At 39.0% G+C, this 19,229-nt stretch overlaps 1 protein-coding gene across 3 annotated transcripts in view; it reads right to left on the reverse strand.

Moving 5' to 3' along the window:
* Nucleotides 1-19,229, reverse strand: part of Sema6d (semaphorin 6D) — a 583,228-nt gene that overhangs the window by 363,447 nt on the left and 200,552 nt on the right. For all 3 annotated transcript variants that reach the window (XM_048793841.1, XM_048793842.1, XM_048793844.1), the window contains one exon: nt 3,495-3,574. The gene's annotated coding sequence lies outside the window, so the exon portion shown is untranslated. The remainder of the gene's footprint in view (nt 1-3,494; nt 3,575-19,229) is intronic.

The raw sequence follows: 19,229 nt of genomic DNA on the forward strand, positions 1-19,229 counted from the left end.
TGTAGAAATAAGGGTGATTTTTAATAGTAATAGAAGGTACAAATGATGCTTCCACGAGTCTGGGGACCTGGGGCTGGGAAAGGGGGCCATCAGGGAAAATGATTGTGTACATAGGTAAGCATCTTCCCAATGGTGACCTTTGAATAGTATACACATTTTATCCCTAAAAAAAAAAAAAAAAAAGTAAGTAGATGCTACTCATGGTTGGTATTCATATGTCAGCCAATTTCTCTGACCCACGTCCATTATGTTAACGTGCTTCTCTAGCACTCTGGATAAAATTTTGGACCACTATGCTTAACTTCATCCATTATTCATAGTCCTTGATTGCTTCTAACATTAGTACATGAACTGGGAGGTCTGGAAGATTTTCAATGTTATGTGTAATAGTGGGAATTTCCTGTTTATTATTTAGGTTACATTTTCTAACAATTATGGCTTTATTCTTTAAGGACATGCCATCAACAATTCTTAATAGGTGCAAAGACCACATTGTTTTCAAGAAAATGGTATTTTTTGACCCAAGACATTTCCCCCAAATTCATATTGATTGTCTACAATGTTCGTAATGAAACGGAGTCAGAGAGTAAACTCAGGGCTATGGGGGTGTATTTGTCTTACAGATCAAACACTTAAAGCAGGATTTATGGAAGCACAGGGCTGTGGGTCAATAGCTGAAAAAAAAAAGCCCTGAATTGTAAACAAGCAAAGGACTTTCTGAGGTGTGAAGGAGAAGAGAAAGGTGACTGGAGTTAGTAGAAAAGGTTAGGATCAGGGAAATAAGTGCAGTCTGGTCGGGTAAAAAGTCTACGTCAGAAAAGAATCCCGGGGAAAGAGATCTGAGGAAGGGGAGATCCAACTCAAGGATCAACCAGGAGGCCCCTCCTTTCTGTCTTGCTGACAAGGCTGTATTGCACACATTTCTTCTGTTTTCTCCCTGCTCTTCTTTTGCAGTAATTCTAGAACACTGCAGTTGGGATCAGTGCAGCATAAACACCAGGGACAAGTTTAGATACAAACCAGGGACAGTTACAATAATTAACTTCTGTTGCTATCATAATTGAATGAGAAAATCCAAATATATTAGATCTCAGAGCAACTGCAAACCTTCGTTCAATGTGAAGACATAGACCAGATCAACGACAATGCTTTGTAGACATACTATTCAAATCAGACAAGTCATATTAATGAGAAATAAACTTTCTAGCCAGGCTAGCTCCTATGTAGTGATTTTAAATTTCTCAGAGTGTTTATCATTTATAACTTTTATCTCTGGGTAAGATTACAGAGGAGTGGAATGAGTATTAAACTGTTTATAAACTAACATTGAATGCCCAACAGTTAGGAAACATTCAAAATCTCAGAGGCAAAAGAAGTAAAAACTTCTCCAGCTAAATCAGCGATGGTTTTAGGATTAGGACGGAGACTCCTTGACTCCTAATTCAGTGCCCTGCCACTCCACTCCACTTCACCAATAAGCTTGTGTGGCAGGCAGTGTTCTGTGAGTAGGACAGAATCCAGTGTTGCCGTTCCTCTTCTACAGAGATGAGGAACTCCAGGCTGCATCCAAGAAAACCTCTCACATCCTAAGTGATGCAAACAACTTTAGCTTGATATACTGAGTTTCTTTGGTAGAGCTTCACTTGTTAACAAAAAACATTATTTGAAATAGATATAGATGATATGAGCTATTGTATGCTATCACTTCCGTGGTCCCAAAGTGAGTCATGGATCATTTCCACATAGGTTTATGATTTCATTAAAACCAATTGCATGCATGTTTCTCTTCCATTTTATCTTTCTTCCTTACATTGCTCAGCCTTTAAGATTTTAAAAATCCCTATTTAGTTGAATTCTGGCCCTTGAGATACTTGGGCTTTAAATACTAATTAGGATATTCTCTTAAATTCCATGTGTATATGAGGAAACCATGATTTATGTATGGGAACTAGGGTTTGGTGATAGTTCTTAGAAATAGCATCTAAGTCATAAAATGAAATGTGAAATTCAAGTGCAAAGTTATTTAATTTTCAGGAGGAATATAATATTCAGATGAAAGAAACTGTAATGGTACATTCGTTCAGTTTTATACATATACAAGTGTGAAGTTGTATTGGCAATTCCAAGTATCAGTTTAAGTGATGCATCTTCTGAGCTATTTCACAATTATTCTTCCATTGTTCCATAAACAGAGTTTGAGTATACAAACTAAAAGTTACTGCAATAATGTAACTGGATAAAGGAGCAAGGAAATTTGAGAATAATATACTTAGAAGACTAAATATGAATGACGAATTGCCAAAATACATCTTTCAAAAATTCACTGATATTAGGCCATAACCAGTATATAAGAGTAGACAATCAGATAGCTGAAAGTCATGTGTTGTCCAATGAACATGAACCTGCTACAAGGCCACTTGGAAATGGGGACTCAAAAACACATAGAAAAATATATTGAAATGGTAGCCCTCAGAGAACTTCATGTGTTGAGTACAGCCTCACTCTATGAAGATCTGGCTTAACTTGAACTGAAAAATGGAATGGGCATCAATTCTGAACTTAATCTATTAAGTTCAACAATGCAGGGAACAAAGAATCCACTGGAGTCCAGATGATCTTGTTTGACTGCTCAATCACATCATGGTGCAATTTCTACATTATATTTGAAACATGTCCAGATACCATGCTTCCTTCCATAAAAGATGTGAATGTTTAACTATTACTATTTCCAACATTGTAACTTGGCCTCAGATCTGTGTATGTGTGTGTGCACTGGTGCATAAACTCACACATACATACATACAGAAGAGTGAAAGGCTTTTCAAAATGATCTTCCAATAACATGATTTGCCACCTATCTCCAATATCTTTACCATTTTAACTCTCTTTTCAAGTAATGGCACACAGATGTGCCTCTATTGGCAGCAAGCATCCAGTGTGGGGTGCATGCCATCAGTATCAGATATTCTTCATTTTATGCAATCACTTAATTAACTACAGATTTGGGATTTTTAGAGTTGAATCGTGTGATCCATGTTAAGGGCATGAGAACCTCCTACAGAATTGAAAGCCATTACTTTTCTGTATTTTTATCCCCATTGATCTTAAGCTTTGTGTTCCCCCATACTCTGATAGCAGTATCTGTTATGAATGGAAACAGTTTCACTGTCCAAAGTGAAAACCATTTCCCCCACTTGGTCCAACTCTGCAGAAATAAAGAAATCTAAATAGTACTCAGTTTCCCTATTTTTGCCCATTGAAAAATACTATATCTAATATTTTATGAATTACAGATTTTCTCTTGTATTTACTGTAGTTCTGGAATATAATTGAATATATATTGTATGTATATATATATAATATATACATATATATAAAATATACTTGTATTATTAAAAATATTATAAATAAACAATTTAGTTTTTACATCTAGTGCAAAAAGGCAGAACCCAGTAATTTTTAATGCCCTTTATTTTTATATCTTTAAAGCTTACCACTGCAAGAAATGTGAAAATCCTTAAATTGCTGGCCTCAGTGTTCCCATGTCGACTGGCATATGTTCAGGCTGGAGATCCTGCCAAAAGTCAAAGGAAAACATTCGTGAGACAGAGCTTGATGGATGATTATTTTAATCCTGTATGTCCAGCACTGCTGGCAAGCTTGGTTTATGAATACCTGCTGCTACTTTAATGATAAGACCTCTTACACACAGCTGAATGCAGGTACCAATGGATTTTTTCCCCCTGCCCTAACTAAGAGACTGATTATTGATCTCCATTTGGATGTTCCTTTTAAGAACAGGCCATTCATGAATACAAGGAAAAAAAGTAATGGTACACTGTCTAGGTAGTTTTAATAAGCTCCAATAGGGACACACATCTCTGTGGGGGGAAAAAAAGGTAGCCAGTCTGATTTTAATGACACACATGCTGACTTGGCTGCAAAATCTTTGGGAATGCTATGTGCACAGGTTTGGTAGGTGAGAGCAACTGGATCTTGGATCCCAAGGACACTCCACACACCCACACAAAGGAAGCTTCCAAATTCTCTCTATTGCTCTTGGGATGAAGCTTTGAAGGCAGGATATTGCACTGATATTGCTCTGACCACAGTACTGCAGTAGAAGGATCTAAACCCAGAAGCTGCTATAAAGACATAAGTGATGTGAGCCCATGGAGCACTTGAAATTGGAAACCTGAAGACAGGAGGGAAAAAAGTAACTGCATTTCTATCATGAGAAGCTCGTAAAACTAGAAAAGCTTTAGGTTAAAAAGGAAGTTCTTTGGGCAAAACTTGCAGACTCTGGAATTTGGATACACTTTGAGGTTTTAGGTCATTCACTGGTTGGAGGTGCATGAGATATGTATTCCCAATGCATCTTAGTAACTCAGTAGTTTGTTACAAAGTAGTATGTGTGAATTTATTTATTTTTCCATGCTGGGTATTGCACCCAGGGGATATAACCACCAAGCTGCATCTCTAGCCCAAGCTACACAATATCTTGACATGTCCTTTGAATTAATCTTATGGAGGAGAAACTGAAATCTAGAGAGCTTAAGATAAGATAGTTACTTTGAGAAATCAAAGATTGAACCTAGAATTTTAATTCATATATCAATTCCACTCTTGGTTCTAAAGCACAATAAGTTTTTGAAGATCTTTTCCCAGCTCACACTTTTATTCATTGACCAAGGGAGCACTTCAGGCAGAATTTTCCTTCTTGGCTGGGAGAAGGGTAGGATGTGTCCTTTGGGGTTCTCTCCCAGATTTTCTCAGGGAGAGAACATATGCCCAGGTCCCCAGAGAATTGTGCTCCCACACTCACAGCTGTACAACAGGCAAGAAAAAAGCTATGTACACACTTAAAAAAAAATCAACATTTGCAAAAATGCTCTGGGGTGTCTTCAGGAAGTGTTCCAGGAAATTTGCTAATATAAAAATACCACTAAGTTCTCTATTCCTGGATCACATTCCACACTCAGACATTAATATTTGAGGAGCATCACTGATCCTCATTTATTCATCAAAGTTCAACATTCAGCAAGTATACCTGGCAAACAAAACAGACTGAGTCCTTGCTTTTATGCAGATGACTGTCCAGTGGGAAAGTAAGGCCTCCTCCAAGGTCTGCTGCATTCCTGCCTATGTGCACTGGGAGCTCAGGAGAGACCCAGCTCCCCATGAGACATGCTCCTGCTTCCTTTGAGTGGTCCTCTTTCAAGTTTGCAAATGTAGCTCTGGAGAAATTTTTTTTTTCTTGGCATAAATCAGTTTATCCAAATCACTTTTGTTAAGTCTGACAATGCATCAGAATATATGTCCTTCCTCATTCTGCCAATACTTATTTGCTTATTAAAATCTTACTCATCAATAACACCCAGATCAAATTTCCCCTTCTTAATCTCACAGCACTATTTAATCCCACCTACATAAGAACAGAAAGATAAACTTTTCCTGTCTTGAAGCTATCCAAGTGGAGGAATTTTACACATTCACTAGTGTACAAGATTATAAATCATTTAGTTTAACCTTATTTTAGAGATAAGAAAAAAGTGATCTATAAAAGTCAAAGAGTAATTGTTAATAATTGCAAAGCAAAGGGAAGAAAGAAGAGAATACATTTTTATTTAGGTTTTGTTCTGTGATATGCTCTTTGTAAGATATTTTAACTATATTATTTCCTCTAATTCTTAAAAGATCCTGCTTAGTAGATATTTCATTATCCCTCATTTACAGATGCAGTAAGCAAGTCTTAGAGAGGATAAGGACCTTAAACCAGGTCAAAAAGCTGCCAGTGGTAGCTGGAAAGAGTTGTTGAAATTTACTGAGAAAGGGGATTTGGGCAGCCCCATTGATCAGTAGCAGGTCCCTGACAACTTGGTCAAGAGCCCAATCTACTCCTTACCTGTAAGACCTACCTACCCTCCTTCCCCTACTAAGATAGGGAGGTGGAAGGAAGTCTTGACCATCTCTGTGGGAAAGAAAGCCTTGAAGACTGGAAGTCTCTAAGTACCTGGGCTTTGGACTGGAGATCTAGCAGATGGGCTTTGTCAATCATGTTAAATCTTTAAGCCCCCGGAATGATAGCCACCCAGTATTTGCAAAAAGTAAACACCTGCAGATTCCTACCTTATACATACCACTTTCACAGGAATAGGAGCACCTCCCTGTCCTTATCAGCAAATACTGTCCACCTTATACATAGATAAGTTATCTAGAAGTTTTTCCACTAAGATAGATAGGACAGGAACTGGACTCTAGGAATGAATGAATCTGCTCCTTTGATGATCAGAAACACTTCTATACCTACTTCAAATAAACTTTTATCCAATATTCTTGTAACAACAATAGCTTAAGCACCTCCAAGCTAATGATTAGAAGCACACTTTGTGGTTATTTGGAATTTTAATCTGCACAAAAACTATATAAGGTGAATAGGTTGATACAGACTTTTTAGAAGTAATAATTTCTTTTTTAATTCTTTCCCACATTTTATTGGTACATTATAATTGTACACAATGGTGGGATTCATCACTACCTATCTATATATGCACACAATATAACAGTGTAATTTGGCCAATATTCCCTCTTTTTCTCCCGTTTTCCCTCCTGCTGGTCAATTTCCTTTACTGATCTGCCTTCCATTTTCATGAGAGCCTGACCTTTCTTTTTCCCTGTCTAGCTCCCTCATACAAACCTACAACCTCGACTTTATTATAAGTTTGGCTAATTTTGCTTAACATAATGTTCTCAAGTTCCATCTATCTTCCTGCAGATGATATAATTTCATTCTTCTTTATGACTGAAAAAGACAGACTCCATCAAATATATACCACATTTTCTTTATCCATTCATTCATTGATGGGCACCTATACTGGTTTGGTACTTTGGCTACTGTGAATTGAGCTGCTATAAACGTGAGTATGCATATATTGCTAAGTATAATGATTTTAATTCTTTAGGATAAATACTAAGGAGTGGTATACCTGGATCATCTGGTGGTGCCATTTCTAATCTTTTGAGGAACCTCCATACTGATTTCCATAGTAGTACAGTATAGTTTTTTTTTAAACTAACAGTTATGTTTATATTTATTTATTTTTTCCAGAATTAATGATATATGGCTGACAAATATAAATTATACATACTTAGAAAGTATAATGTAATATTCTGATATACAATTGTCTCTAGGTATCTACGGGGGATTGGTTTCAGCATCCCCCACAGATATCAAAATCTGCAGATGCTCAAATCCCTTATATCTAATGACATAGTATTTTCATATATACTACACACCTCCTCCTTTATGCTTGAAATCATCTTCAGATTACTTTATAATATCTAATGCAATGGAATTGTTATGAAAATAGTATTATACTGTATTGTTTAGGGAGAAATGACAAGAAAAAAATTCTGTACATGTTTAGTATTTAGAATGGTTAGGACTATTTTTTTCAATTATTTTCAATTCTTGGTTGGTTGTACTCACGGGTAGAGAACAAGTGGATACTGAGGGCCCATTGTATATTGTTAAGTGATCAGCACAATTAAGAAAATTAACACATCCATCACTTCATGTGGAGTTACCTTTATTGTGTCTGTGTGATGTGAGAACACATGAGATCTACACAGTTAGGAAATTTCAAGGGTATAATATGTTCTTATTAACTAGAGTCATCACGCTGCTCCTTAGGTCTTCAGTATGTATTCATCTTATAACTGTTTGTACCCTCTCACTAACATTTCTCCCTTTTCTCACCTTTCTAGACCGTGGTAACCACCATTTTCTGTTACTATTGATACATGTCATGGAAATCAGGTCCTCATTCCCCAGTGTTGAAGATTAAAAATCTGAGAAATGCTGAGGCAGGTGTAGAAAGCAAATTTTATTTAAGAGACATAAGAAAGACAGGAGGTGGGGAGAGAGAATATAATATGAAAATCATCTGGAGAGGCTGGGACCCAAAGTTGGTGCCCAAGGGAGTTGGGGTATCTTACCCCTATCCCGTTATACATTTTAGATTTTCTTTCTTCTCATGCCCCTTCCTCCTCTTATCTCTTGTATGTGACCAAAAGGCAGGAAAAGATCCATCAAGGTAGTAATTGTGTGTGTTGGAAAGTATAATCCTTCTCCTCCCCTGGGGGTGTTAGCAACAGGTTGATCAGGGAATGTTATCTACCCATTTCCTTTTCTTTGTCCTTTGCCCCGTCTCACTATGAATTTGACATTTTTAGATTCTTTATAAATGTGAGATCATGTAGTATTTATCTTTCCATTCTTGGCTTTTTTCACTCAACATTCATCCTCAACATTCATCCATATTATTACACATGGCAGGATTTTCTTATATTTTTAAGACTGAGTAATATTCATGTATATATTATATGAATGTGTGTGTATGTGTGTGTGTGTGTGTGTGTGGTGTGTAAAATAAAAGTATACATACTCCACATTTTCTTTTTCCATTTATTAGCCAAAGGATTCTGATTCAAACTTAAAAATAAAAAAAAAGTAAAGGTAAACAAAGTGTTCAGGCATTCAACCCTTCTCCTCTCTCCTTTCACAGGATCAGAAAAGAAAAACTGAAGCATTGTGAGGAGAAGGGAGAAAAGAAGGGACATGTTCAAGCAATTTCTTTTCAAAGATGGTTCTCAGGTCTCTGAGCACGTGGTGGGAGTGAGAGTGAGGGTGGTGCTTCAGAATCGCTGCAGGGCATGTGTCTCTGCATACATATGCATAATGTCCCTATCGCACTTTGGAGCTACCAGATGCCTGTTTCTGCTTAGAAGGGGTTAGCTAACCCACTTGAAATCGTGAGCATTCATAACTCACTTATGCAAGCCACAGACCCCTCTAGATGACATCTCTTGCTCTAAAGAATGATTGAGAGGAAGATGTAATAGAGCCAAAAATGACAATGAAATATTAGCAGCATAGCAGTTTATATGAGGCCTCCGGCTGGATGAGGAAATTATTCAAGTCAAAAGAAGAGGAGAGCCTTCAGGCAACATGAGAAGCAAAAACAAAGGAGGTGGGAACTGCCTAGGTGTTAAGGACTAATTGTGTTGTAGGGGGAAGATTCTGGGCACCAATTTGTTTCATTTTACTGGAGGGTGGGGTGTGCATCTTCAACCCCAGACTCCCCAGGTTAGCAAGCATGAGGACTAGCTGCTTCTGCACTTCATTCCCACTTGACCTCTAAAATTACTTAACCTTCTGAGGTAGTGGAATGAGGGGTGGGTGTGTATATGGAGGGGGGCTGCATGGATTGGAAATGAGGTCCTGGCTCCGCCTGAGGTAGGACTCTTAAGAGACTCAGGGCTCTGAGCACCACCTTCTCTCCAAATTCTTTCCCATTGCCTCTCAGAATTTTGTTTTGAAGCACCAAGCTCATGCCATCTCCCTGCTCTTCTGCACAGCCCCTACTAACACCACCACTCAGGGGATGAGTTTCAGATCCTCAGAAGAGACCAGAGCCCTTCCTGACTGTGCCCTTCCTTCTCAGCTCCTGCTGCTTGATGTTCCCTGTATGTCCTAAAACACCTTTGGCTTCCTGGGCCTTTGACCTTTGTTCTCTTCTAGAACATCTTGTTCACTTCTCCACTGGGCCAATTTCCTGATCATCCTTTAAGAAACAGCTGCCACTCAACCAGCTGTGTAAAGATGTTCTTAGGACCCCTCACGTGAGGCTGCTCACCACCCTCCACTAGAATTGTATTTAACGTGTTTTAGCCTCCATGAAACTACTGGAGTACTGAGGGCAGGAACAATGCCTACACATGCACCTCTTTTAAACTGAGCACAGTGCCTGATTTATATTAGCTGAATAAATATTGAAAAATGAATAAATGATTCATTCATTTCCCTCCATTTACTTTTAGCAAAATAGTGCATGAGCCTTCATTATTCTTTGATGAGATTTTGGGGGAAAGTATTCTAGAAGGCAACAGGTCACAGTGCTGGCTTGGCATCTTTCTCCTGAAGCCCACCTATTTTGGCAATTTCTTCTTAACTGTTAAAGGTACCCCTCTGCCACCATGCTAGGGTTCCCTAACGTCACAGTATTGTGTCCTTTCTTTCCACAAAGGAAAGAGCTTGGGCTTTGTGATCAGATAGTCCTGGCTTAAACCCAGGCATAGCCACCAGCAGTAACCAGAGCTGGAACCAGGGTCAGAAGCCAGCTGAAATTCAGGAGCCCCTTTGGTAGAACAGTCTGAGAATATCTACCCTGTAAAACTCCTGTTAAGGAAAAGCTAAATTATGGCTGTCAAGATCATGGCTCACTGTAGGTTCTCAGCGAATGATAATATTCATTTTTTTATTTTTAGCCTCAATCCCTCCAACTTCTAGGCTTCCACAAATGTCTTCCTTTCCTCTAGAATAGGGACCATGCTTGGAAAGGTGGTTAGAGGGTGGTTCATATACTAGTATCATCTGGGGCAATATTCCAACCTATATTCCCATGGTATTATTGAGCAGCACTTCTATAGTGTACCATTACTGTTCTGGTGGAAGTGCATTTTCTTTTTCAGCAGTTATAACATCCAATGGAAGTTGAGAGTTGCTTCTCTAGAACATACTTTTCAAAGACTTGCTCCTTGTTTTCATAGCCACAACTCTAACTGGGACTCCAAACCTCTCACCCTGAAATTGTTCTAACAGCATCCTAGCTGACCTTCCTACTTACAGATCTTCTTCTTGTCAATCCATCTTATATATAAAAGCAAAAATCATTTCACAGATTCCAGAAAGGCCCAGTGCCCTTCTGCTGAAATGGGTGCCTCAGTCATCCCCAGAGGGACAGCCAGCCCCACTGTTCTCACCCACCAAGTTCTATGTCACCCCCTTAAGCCTCTGCTGTTCTCTTGCTCCTGACTGGAAGGACCTCTCTCCAGCCTTTGCCACTCTTCACTCAATGTAGCTGAAGATTCCTCAAGAAAAACTCCACTAATCTTCTGCCCTCCGCACGCCACCAATGTGCCCAGCTCATCTCTAGGACTAACTTCATCACACTTGGCCACAAGTTATTAGTTTATGAATTTTACTATTGTAGGTTGTGAATGCTTTAAACAAACAGTATCTTAATCATTCATAGTTCTCTCCATAAAGTAGATGTTCACTAAATTTTTATTGAATTTAATTAAACTAAACTGTGGTGAATCTGTATTCATGCTCATGTCACCATTTACCATGTTACTGCCACCTCTGAAGATGTGTGTAGTGTGTGTGTCTGTCTACATGTGTGCTATGAATTTATGGACATTCCCATTACTTTTAACTTTTCTTTAGGGCCACTTCTTTTTCAAACAGAGATTGTGCAAAAAATATTTGCACATATGCAGGTCAAGTTCATTTCAGAATCTAAGGCATCTGTGCAAGTTCTCCAGCCAACACGGGGATTGTAGGAGGAAAAAAAGCCTTTTGTTAAAACATCTTGTTGCTTTCTACTCATTAAATCTGAACTTCTTTAAATGGACTGCAGGAAGGTACTGAAATGCCACCCAATCTTCATGCCTGGGCCAGCCCAACATGCATAATTGCTTTTCTTAGTAACTATCCTGTTACTAGGACAGGATTCTGTCCCTGCAAGTCTCCTTCCTTCCTGGGTGACACTGATGTAGGCTGGCATCCCTTTGGTATATTCATTTCTCTGATAGAAGAATTGCCTTTTGGAGTACTAGCACTTGTTGGCTTATTTCCCAATTGAATGTTCATTTATTCATTCATCAAACATTTATTGACTCTCTTCCTTATGTCAAGTGCTATGCTAAGTCCTAGTGAAATAAACATGTATAAGAAAAAGTGTCTGGCTCCCAAGGAACTCACCTGGGATGGGAAGAAGACAGAACATAAATAAATGACAGCATAATAAGACAAGTAGAAAACAGATATTTGTGCACAGTGCTGGAGGGCTCAGAGAATGCAGATAAAAGGAGGCTTATGTCGTTTCCCAGTTGTTAGTTTTCCAGAAAGTACCTAGCACAGAAAACTCACTCAAGCCCCAAATATCCCAATGATCTCAAAGTAGCCCTTTGGGAAGGCTGCTCACTCTCTCAGAAAAATCACCACAGCAGTTATATAAGTAAGGCTGAGAGCCCACATCTACCCTCTGAAGGGCCATTGTCCTAATAGAAAAGCATTGCTGTCTCATTGCAGCATCTCAGAATCTCTGCTGCTCTCCAAGATGTGCCATGTGCAATGTTTCCCCCTAACCTTGGCCTAATATAAGATAGGGTATATAACAGAGAAGGAGATACAGGTGCAAAGCACTCAGGAAAATCCTGCTCCAACTCTAGCCCAGTGCTGCCCAGCACATTAACCACTAGTACTTATTTAAGTTAACTTAAAACTAAATAAAGTAAAAATTCCAATTCTAGGGTCTATCAGCCACTTTTCATGAGTTCATTAACATGAGGTTAGCAGTACAGATATGAACATGGACAGTACTGCTATAGACAGCAATGGGATTTTTATTCATTTATTTACTCTATGATTTGATTACTTTCTAAAAAAAACACAATTCACAATTCTGGATTTTGGAAGACAATGATAAAAAGTTATATTTTTCAAAAGGCCCATAGTAGGGTAGAAAAAATAAAATATTTCTTAAGTGAAAAAAAATGCACATTGAGCTATGGGTGGTATGAGCGCACAGAGACAAAGCAGTGCAGGTTTTTCAGTTTGTTTGTTTTTGTGATAGTGTCATTTGAACCCAGGGACTTGTGCATGCGAGGCAAGTGCTCTACCAATGGAGCTGTTTTGGGGAGGTCCTATTTTGTCATTAAAAGTAAGAGAAGAGGGCTGGGGTTGTAGCTCATTGATAGAGAACTTGCCTAGCCATGTGTGAGGCACTGATCACCACATATAAATAGATAAAATAAAGGTTCATTGACAACTAAAACTGAAAACTAAAAATAACAAAGATTAAAAAAGAAAGTAAGAGAAGATGTCAGAGAAGAGACGACACTTTCTACGATTCTTGAAGGACAAATAACAACATTCCTCATTTTCCGAGTGGAAAGGCACTGGACATGGCGTGAACATGCAAGGTCCCCAGGCTTGGAAGAATAAAGAGCACATAGGGAACTGCAAGACATTTAGCATTTCTGCAAACTTTTGGGAGGCAGGGCTAGAACAGGATGGCAAAGCAGAAGACCCAGAGAGCTAGCAGGTCCTGTGAGCAGGTGGTGGGAGGAAGGGGCTTACAAATCAGAGCACCAGAGTGACAGCATTAAAATGATGCAAAACTGGCTTTGTGCTCAAACCTTTCCACTGCTAACTTTACTGTCTTTGGAAAATTTACAATTCCTTTTGAAGCCCATTTTCCCATCTGTAAAATAGTGTTGATGACACCCCCAACCACAACCTTGGTGTATGGATAAATGAGCCATGTGCTTGTCACAGAGCACAGCACATGTCAAACATTCCAAAAACAAAAGTTGTGATCACTTGCTTTGTCAAGAGAGTAGGGTCATGAAAGAACTTGAGCAGTAAAATAAAATGAGTATATTGGATAGAGAAATGACACAAGACAATTACTAATGTAATTAGTAATAACAACAGTTATTATTTACTCTTTACTATATATCAGGCACCATTCCAAGTGCTTTAAATAAGCATATTTATTTAATTTGCTCAAAAACCCCATGAGGTGGGTTAATTACTATCTCCCTTTTGCAGATGAGGAAACAAAGGCATAAAAAAGTTAAGTAATTTGTCACACAGTTAATAAGTGTCAGAAGTGGGATTCAAACCCTAATGTCTGGCTCTTGAACCTACGTAGCCCCAGCTCCCAGGTTGTTATGTCTGTTAGAAATTCCCTGACAAAATCTTGCCCTGTGTTACAGCACATCATTTCCCACCTCAGCACAGCTTTAAAATAATTTTAAGTACAGATCTTCAGAAAAGCATTTCATGTCATAGAAGCCAGTAAGCTAGTATGTGTGCTTAGAAATGTTATATGGAAGATTATCTGGACAGAAATAGACAAAAGTTTGATAAACTGTGTATCATTAGAAAGGCAAGTTTGAAAACCTCCTTGGAAAATCAAGACAGAACTACAACTTAAGACTATCCTCAACAATGAGCCTGGAACAACTTCTCACTGTGGGCTCAGTCTCTGTCAAGTAAGCTTCCTCTAATGGAAATGGCACAATGCCTGCCTCATAGGTTTCCAAGAAACATTAAATAAAAAACAGTATGGAACGGATCTTGCACAGTGTATAGGCACCCAGTTATTTACAGGGAAGCAGTTTTTTTTCTTCTGCTGTAAAAGTAATTCTTTTACTTAAAGCACCATCTTCCAGTATGAGGTCTCTTGAGTACTGAAAAATCTTTCATGAGTACTCACTTGGACTCTCAATATATTAAGGACAGAGAGAAGGGTATCACAGATATGAAATTCTTCATAATGAACACAACACAGTCTATAATCTAAACAATCTCCAACTCTCCTTATTTTATTTAAAATCTTTCCTGATTCAATTTCCAATCATATTTTCCAATTTACCCCAGTCTTTACCCAAATTCAGGCCCTAGTGAACCCAGTACTCTGTTGTTTTCACTGCCCGACCACACTAGCAGCCTCATCTCTCAAGAAAGTTCTGCCAAATGACTCTTCTTTTGGTATTTTGTCCTTTAGTTTGACATCCATCCTCACATAATTCCACTTTAATGTGTGAGATAATATAATTAATTATTCTACAAAATTTTTTCAGTCCTTCATAGCCCAGTTTCTCCTCATAGGGCTTTGCTTAGAATGGCCATGTGTTTCCAGAATAAGGAACCAGCCTGGAGCAGCACCCATGATAGTGTACACTCCTGTCTGCTGACAGCAGCAAGTCATTAACTGGAGAAGGACAAGTGAAGACACTGAAGGCAAATCCTTTTCTGTTACACATTTAGTAGGATCAGAAGGCAGATCCAGGGTATCAGCCAGAGAGTCAGTGGAGCTCAAGCTAGAAGGTCAGGACTTAGGAGGAAGAGCTCAAGGTGGCTGATGTTCCATTATGAATCCCCAAGTGGAGTGAAATTCTTTGAGAGATTCAGCAGGATGGTGGCTAGAAGGAGAATCAGGAAGCTTTGGCACTTTATTAAAAGCAGATTGTTGGGAGCTGAGTTGTCATGGGGAATCTCAGTGGACAAGAAAGCTTGCTGTGGGTTTGAGGCCTAGAATTACCAGCTATGTGACCTTGAGCAAATCACTTAACCTCTTTTATTCTCTGTTGTTTCTTCATCAATAAGATGGAGAGATGATAATTGCAAATATTAAAAACTGAAAAGAGGTTTGGAGAAAAATGTATTATGGTTTATATTTTTAAGTGCCTTTGAATTTAAAAACTGTTCTCATGTGAAGAAGTGATATGAACATGCCTGGCAAGGAAGTGGCTTATGAATGTTGATTAAAACCCATCCACAACAACATTTCAATGGTGTAACTAATGGGCATTTTCGAGGCATAAAGAGGTTGAGAAAATTGGCCAAGTTTATCCTGCAGGTAAGTTCATCCAGGCAGGCAGACCCTGAGCCAATGTCCTCCCATCACAACGCACCTCCTCCCTGCCGGAGGACCTTTAAGTCACAGTGGTTTATCTCTGTAACAGCATCAGGTTGGTCCCTGAGAGGTTTCTGACAGCTACTCAAAGCCATCCTCTGACACCAGGACCCAAAGAAGTGACCACAGAACCCCTGATATCACTTCCCTGTTCAGACTTCTATGTATCTTTCCCTATGTTGAAATTTCCAACGGCTTCCTTCTCCTTTGCCAAGCCATATCTCTCCACTTCTTTAAAATTTTCAGCTGAATCCTCAGGGCACAGAGAGTGGAAACTGGAATGCCTTTCATCAGCATTTCAAGGATATTAGGCAAAAAGAGTCCACAAAGTAACAAAACAAAAACCACTTGTTCATTTTGTGAGCACAGACTCAGGCTCTAGGAGCTGGGGTTCTATGCTGAAGACTCACCAGAGACAAGCAGAAGCCCAGGGATTTACAGCATCAAAAGCTAGGCCTCAGTGACTTTAGATGGTTTGAAAGGGTATCTCATTTGATAGCAGCCAACAAAGAAGAAGACAGTGCCAGATCAGATAAGAAGAAAGAACATCTCTGGCCAGAATTAAAAAGGCTATTTTGGGACATGTCAAAAGGAGGAGAGTGAGATTGGAAATGACTGCAAAGGTGATTAAATAGGTGAGAACAAAGGGAACACTTCCTGCGTTCGGCTAAGAAGGGAGACATTCTTAATCATTTTTTAATTGTGCTTCATAATTAGCCAAGTCATAAACACCATAGCTGGGATTAACAGATCTTTCATGAGGCAGAAACAGCATTGTATTTTTGCTGGGTGCAGTGCCAGAGGTTGGGGGATGAAGCTCGTGCTGACACCCTTTCAATCTGTGCAATGATTTGAGAACCCAGGTTTTATGAGCATATGTGTTCATAAAGCACATTTTGAAAGATACTGTTGTTCTATTTTTGTTCTTTTTTCCTCTTCAAAGGAAATAAAAAACGGCAATGGAAATTTTTCCTGTGGAACAAAATCTCAACAAACAGCCACTGTAAATCACTAATAAAGTTGCTAGAGATAATGGGTATATGACATCATGATTATGTCACAGCATCTTCAATGACAAATGGTAAGAGTAGGGAAATGCTGAAGTTTCATCTGAATGAGTTAGTCCATACTAAATATTCTTAATTAGCATGACAGAAAGCATGGGAAACAAGTTAATTACTTAGAGAAATGAAACAATAAAATCATTTCTAACAATCATGCATATCCTACATCAGTGTATAATTTTTGCTGAAAAAGCAAATTCTCTCCAAATGGGAAGGAGTTAGAAAAAGTCTGAGATTGAAAAACAATACTTTTGAGTAACTTATTGTTTGCTACCTTTATTCATTCCTTGAACATTTATTTAGCTTTGTTATGTATAAGTCATTTTGCTGATGCATGGGATAGCAAAACAAATCAAAATACACAATCTGCCCTCAGGAAGTTTGCAATCTAAAAAGAAAAACATTTCTTCCCCACATTTGTACACTCCTCTCTCTGTGTTATTTCATTTGGTTGACAGCTTTGAATCGCGTGCGCGCGCGCGCACACACACACACACACACACACACACTATTCTCTTATTAGTATCACTAGCCTGACCTTTGAACACAAGACCCAGGTACTGACCAGGCCTATGTGGGCCCACTGGTGTCTTACATGGGTCTCTAATTGCTGGCCATTTCCTTCCTGCCTTACTTAGTCCTTCACCAACCTCTACTACAGTTCAAGGACACCAGTGGAAAACGCTGATGTGGCAGAGAAACAGAATGTATGAATAGGCCCAGAAGGGCTTGCACTTGGCTTAATGTTCTGTTGTCACTATCTGCATGCCTTTAACTTTATTTTGAACTTGTTTTCTGTACAAGAATTCCCACAAGACAACAGAGGATGTGTGTGAAAAGAATCAATACACAGATCAAAGGAAAACCTGGATATTTTAGTAATTTAATGGCATCTATCCCCCTCTTTTTGAACAAGAAGTCCTGTTTTAGTCCATTTCTGACTGCTACAATAGAATACCCCAGACTGTGTAATTTATAAAGAAAAGAAACATTCTTCTCAGTTCTGGAGGCTGGGAAATCTAAGAACATGGCACTAGTACCTGGCACAGGCACTCATGCTGCACCACCTCACGGTGCAAAGCGGAAGAGCAAGGGAACACATGTGAGAGGGCACTCATTTTTATAACAAAACCACTCTTGTGATGACTAACCTACTTGCAAGATATCAACAATAACCCACTCCTGAGGGGTGAGCCCCCACCACCTAACCACCTCCTGATGCCATCACAGAAACCATTAAATTTCAACATGAATTTTTTTTAAATGTTTATTTTTTAGTTTCAGGTGGACACAATATCTTTATTTACATTTTTATGGTGCTGAAGATCAAACCCAGTGCCTCATGCATGCTAGGCAAGCGTTCTACCACTGAGCCAGCCCCTCAACATGAATTTTCAAGGGGTCATTCAAACTGTTTTAATCAGCTTTTTTCATTGCTTTGACTAACCAAAACAACTCTTGAAGCGAACAGTTTATTTATAGGCTCACAGTTTCAGAGGTCTTAGTCCATAGAAGGCCAGCTCCATTCTTCGGGGCTGGAGATGCGACAGAACCTCATGGTGTGTCACACCTTCATGTGGTGTCACACCTCATGAAGAGTGTGGCACAGGCAGGCAGCGCACATGATAATCAGAGAGCAGAGAGAGAAGTCTCCACTCTCCAGATACAAATATATACCACATAGCCACGCTCCCAAGGAACCGCTTCCTCCAGTTACACCCCACCTGCCCCCATTTACCACTCAGTTAATCCCACCAGGGGTTAATCCACTGATTAGGTCAAGACTATAATCCAATCATTTATCTTCCAAACCTTCTTATATTGTCTCCCATGTGAGCTACTGGGGGACACCACATCCAAACCATAACACCAACCATTGCAAGTGCCGTATTTTCATTTTGCACTGGATCCTGGTCTTAGTCAGTTGGGCTGCCATAATAAAATACTTCAGACTAGGTGACTTAAGAAACAAAAAATTATTTCTTGTAATTTTTGAATATTTTAGTACTTTCAATGGCATTTTCTCCCTCTTTTGAAATAAGATGTTCTGTTTGAGTTCATTTTCAGCTGCTATAACAGACTGAATGATAAAGAAATTACAATAGAATTACTTTTCTCACTGTTCTGGAGGCTGCCATAATAAAATATCTCAGATCAGTTAGCTTAAACAGCAGAAATTTATTTCTGGTTGTTCTGTATTCTAAAGTCTAAGAGTAGAATGTCAGTGTGGTTGGGTATTGGTGAGGGCTTTCCTCCTGGCTTGTAGAAGACTGCCTTCTTGGTATATCTTCACATGAGGGACAAAGAGAATTTTAGTCTCTGGTGTCTCTTATTAGTGTACTAATCCCATCATGGGGCTTCACCCTCATGACCCCATCTAAACCTAATTACACCCTAAAGATCTCACTTCCAACCTCCATCATGTTGGAGGTTAATTCAACATATGAATTCTGGGGTGGGGGCACACTCATTGATTCTGTTACAGTCCCAGAGATTGAGTAGCATATCTTGTAAAGGGACATTATACAAATGAATTTCAGGCAGAGTGGTCCTTGCACCATGTTTGTACTCTATCCTAAGTATGCTCACCTACTCAATTCCTTTCCTTTTA

This window comes from Marmota marmota, unplaced genomic scaffold (genome assembly GCF_001458135.2).
Source record: "Marmota marmota marmota unplaced genomic scaffold, marMar, whole genome shotgun sequence".
Classification (NCBI taxonomy): domain Eukaryota; kingdom Metazoa; phylum Chordata; class Mammalia; order Rodentia; family Sciuridae; genus Marmota; species Marmota marmota.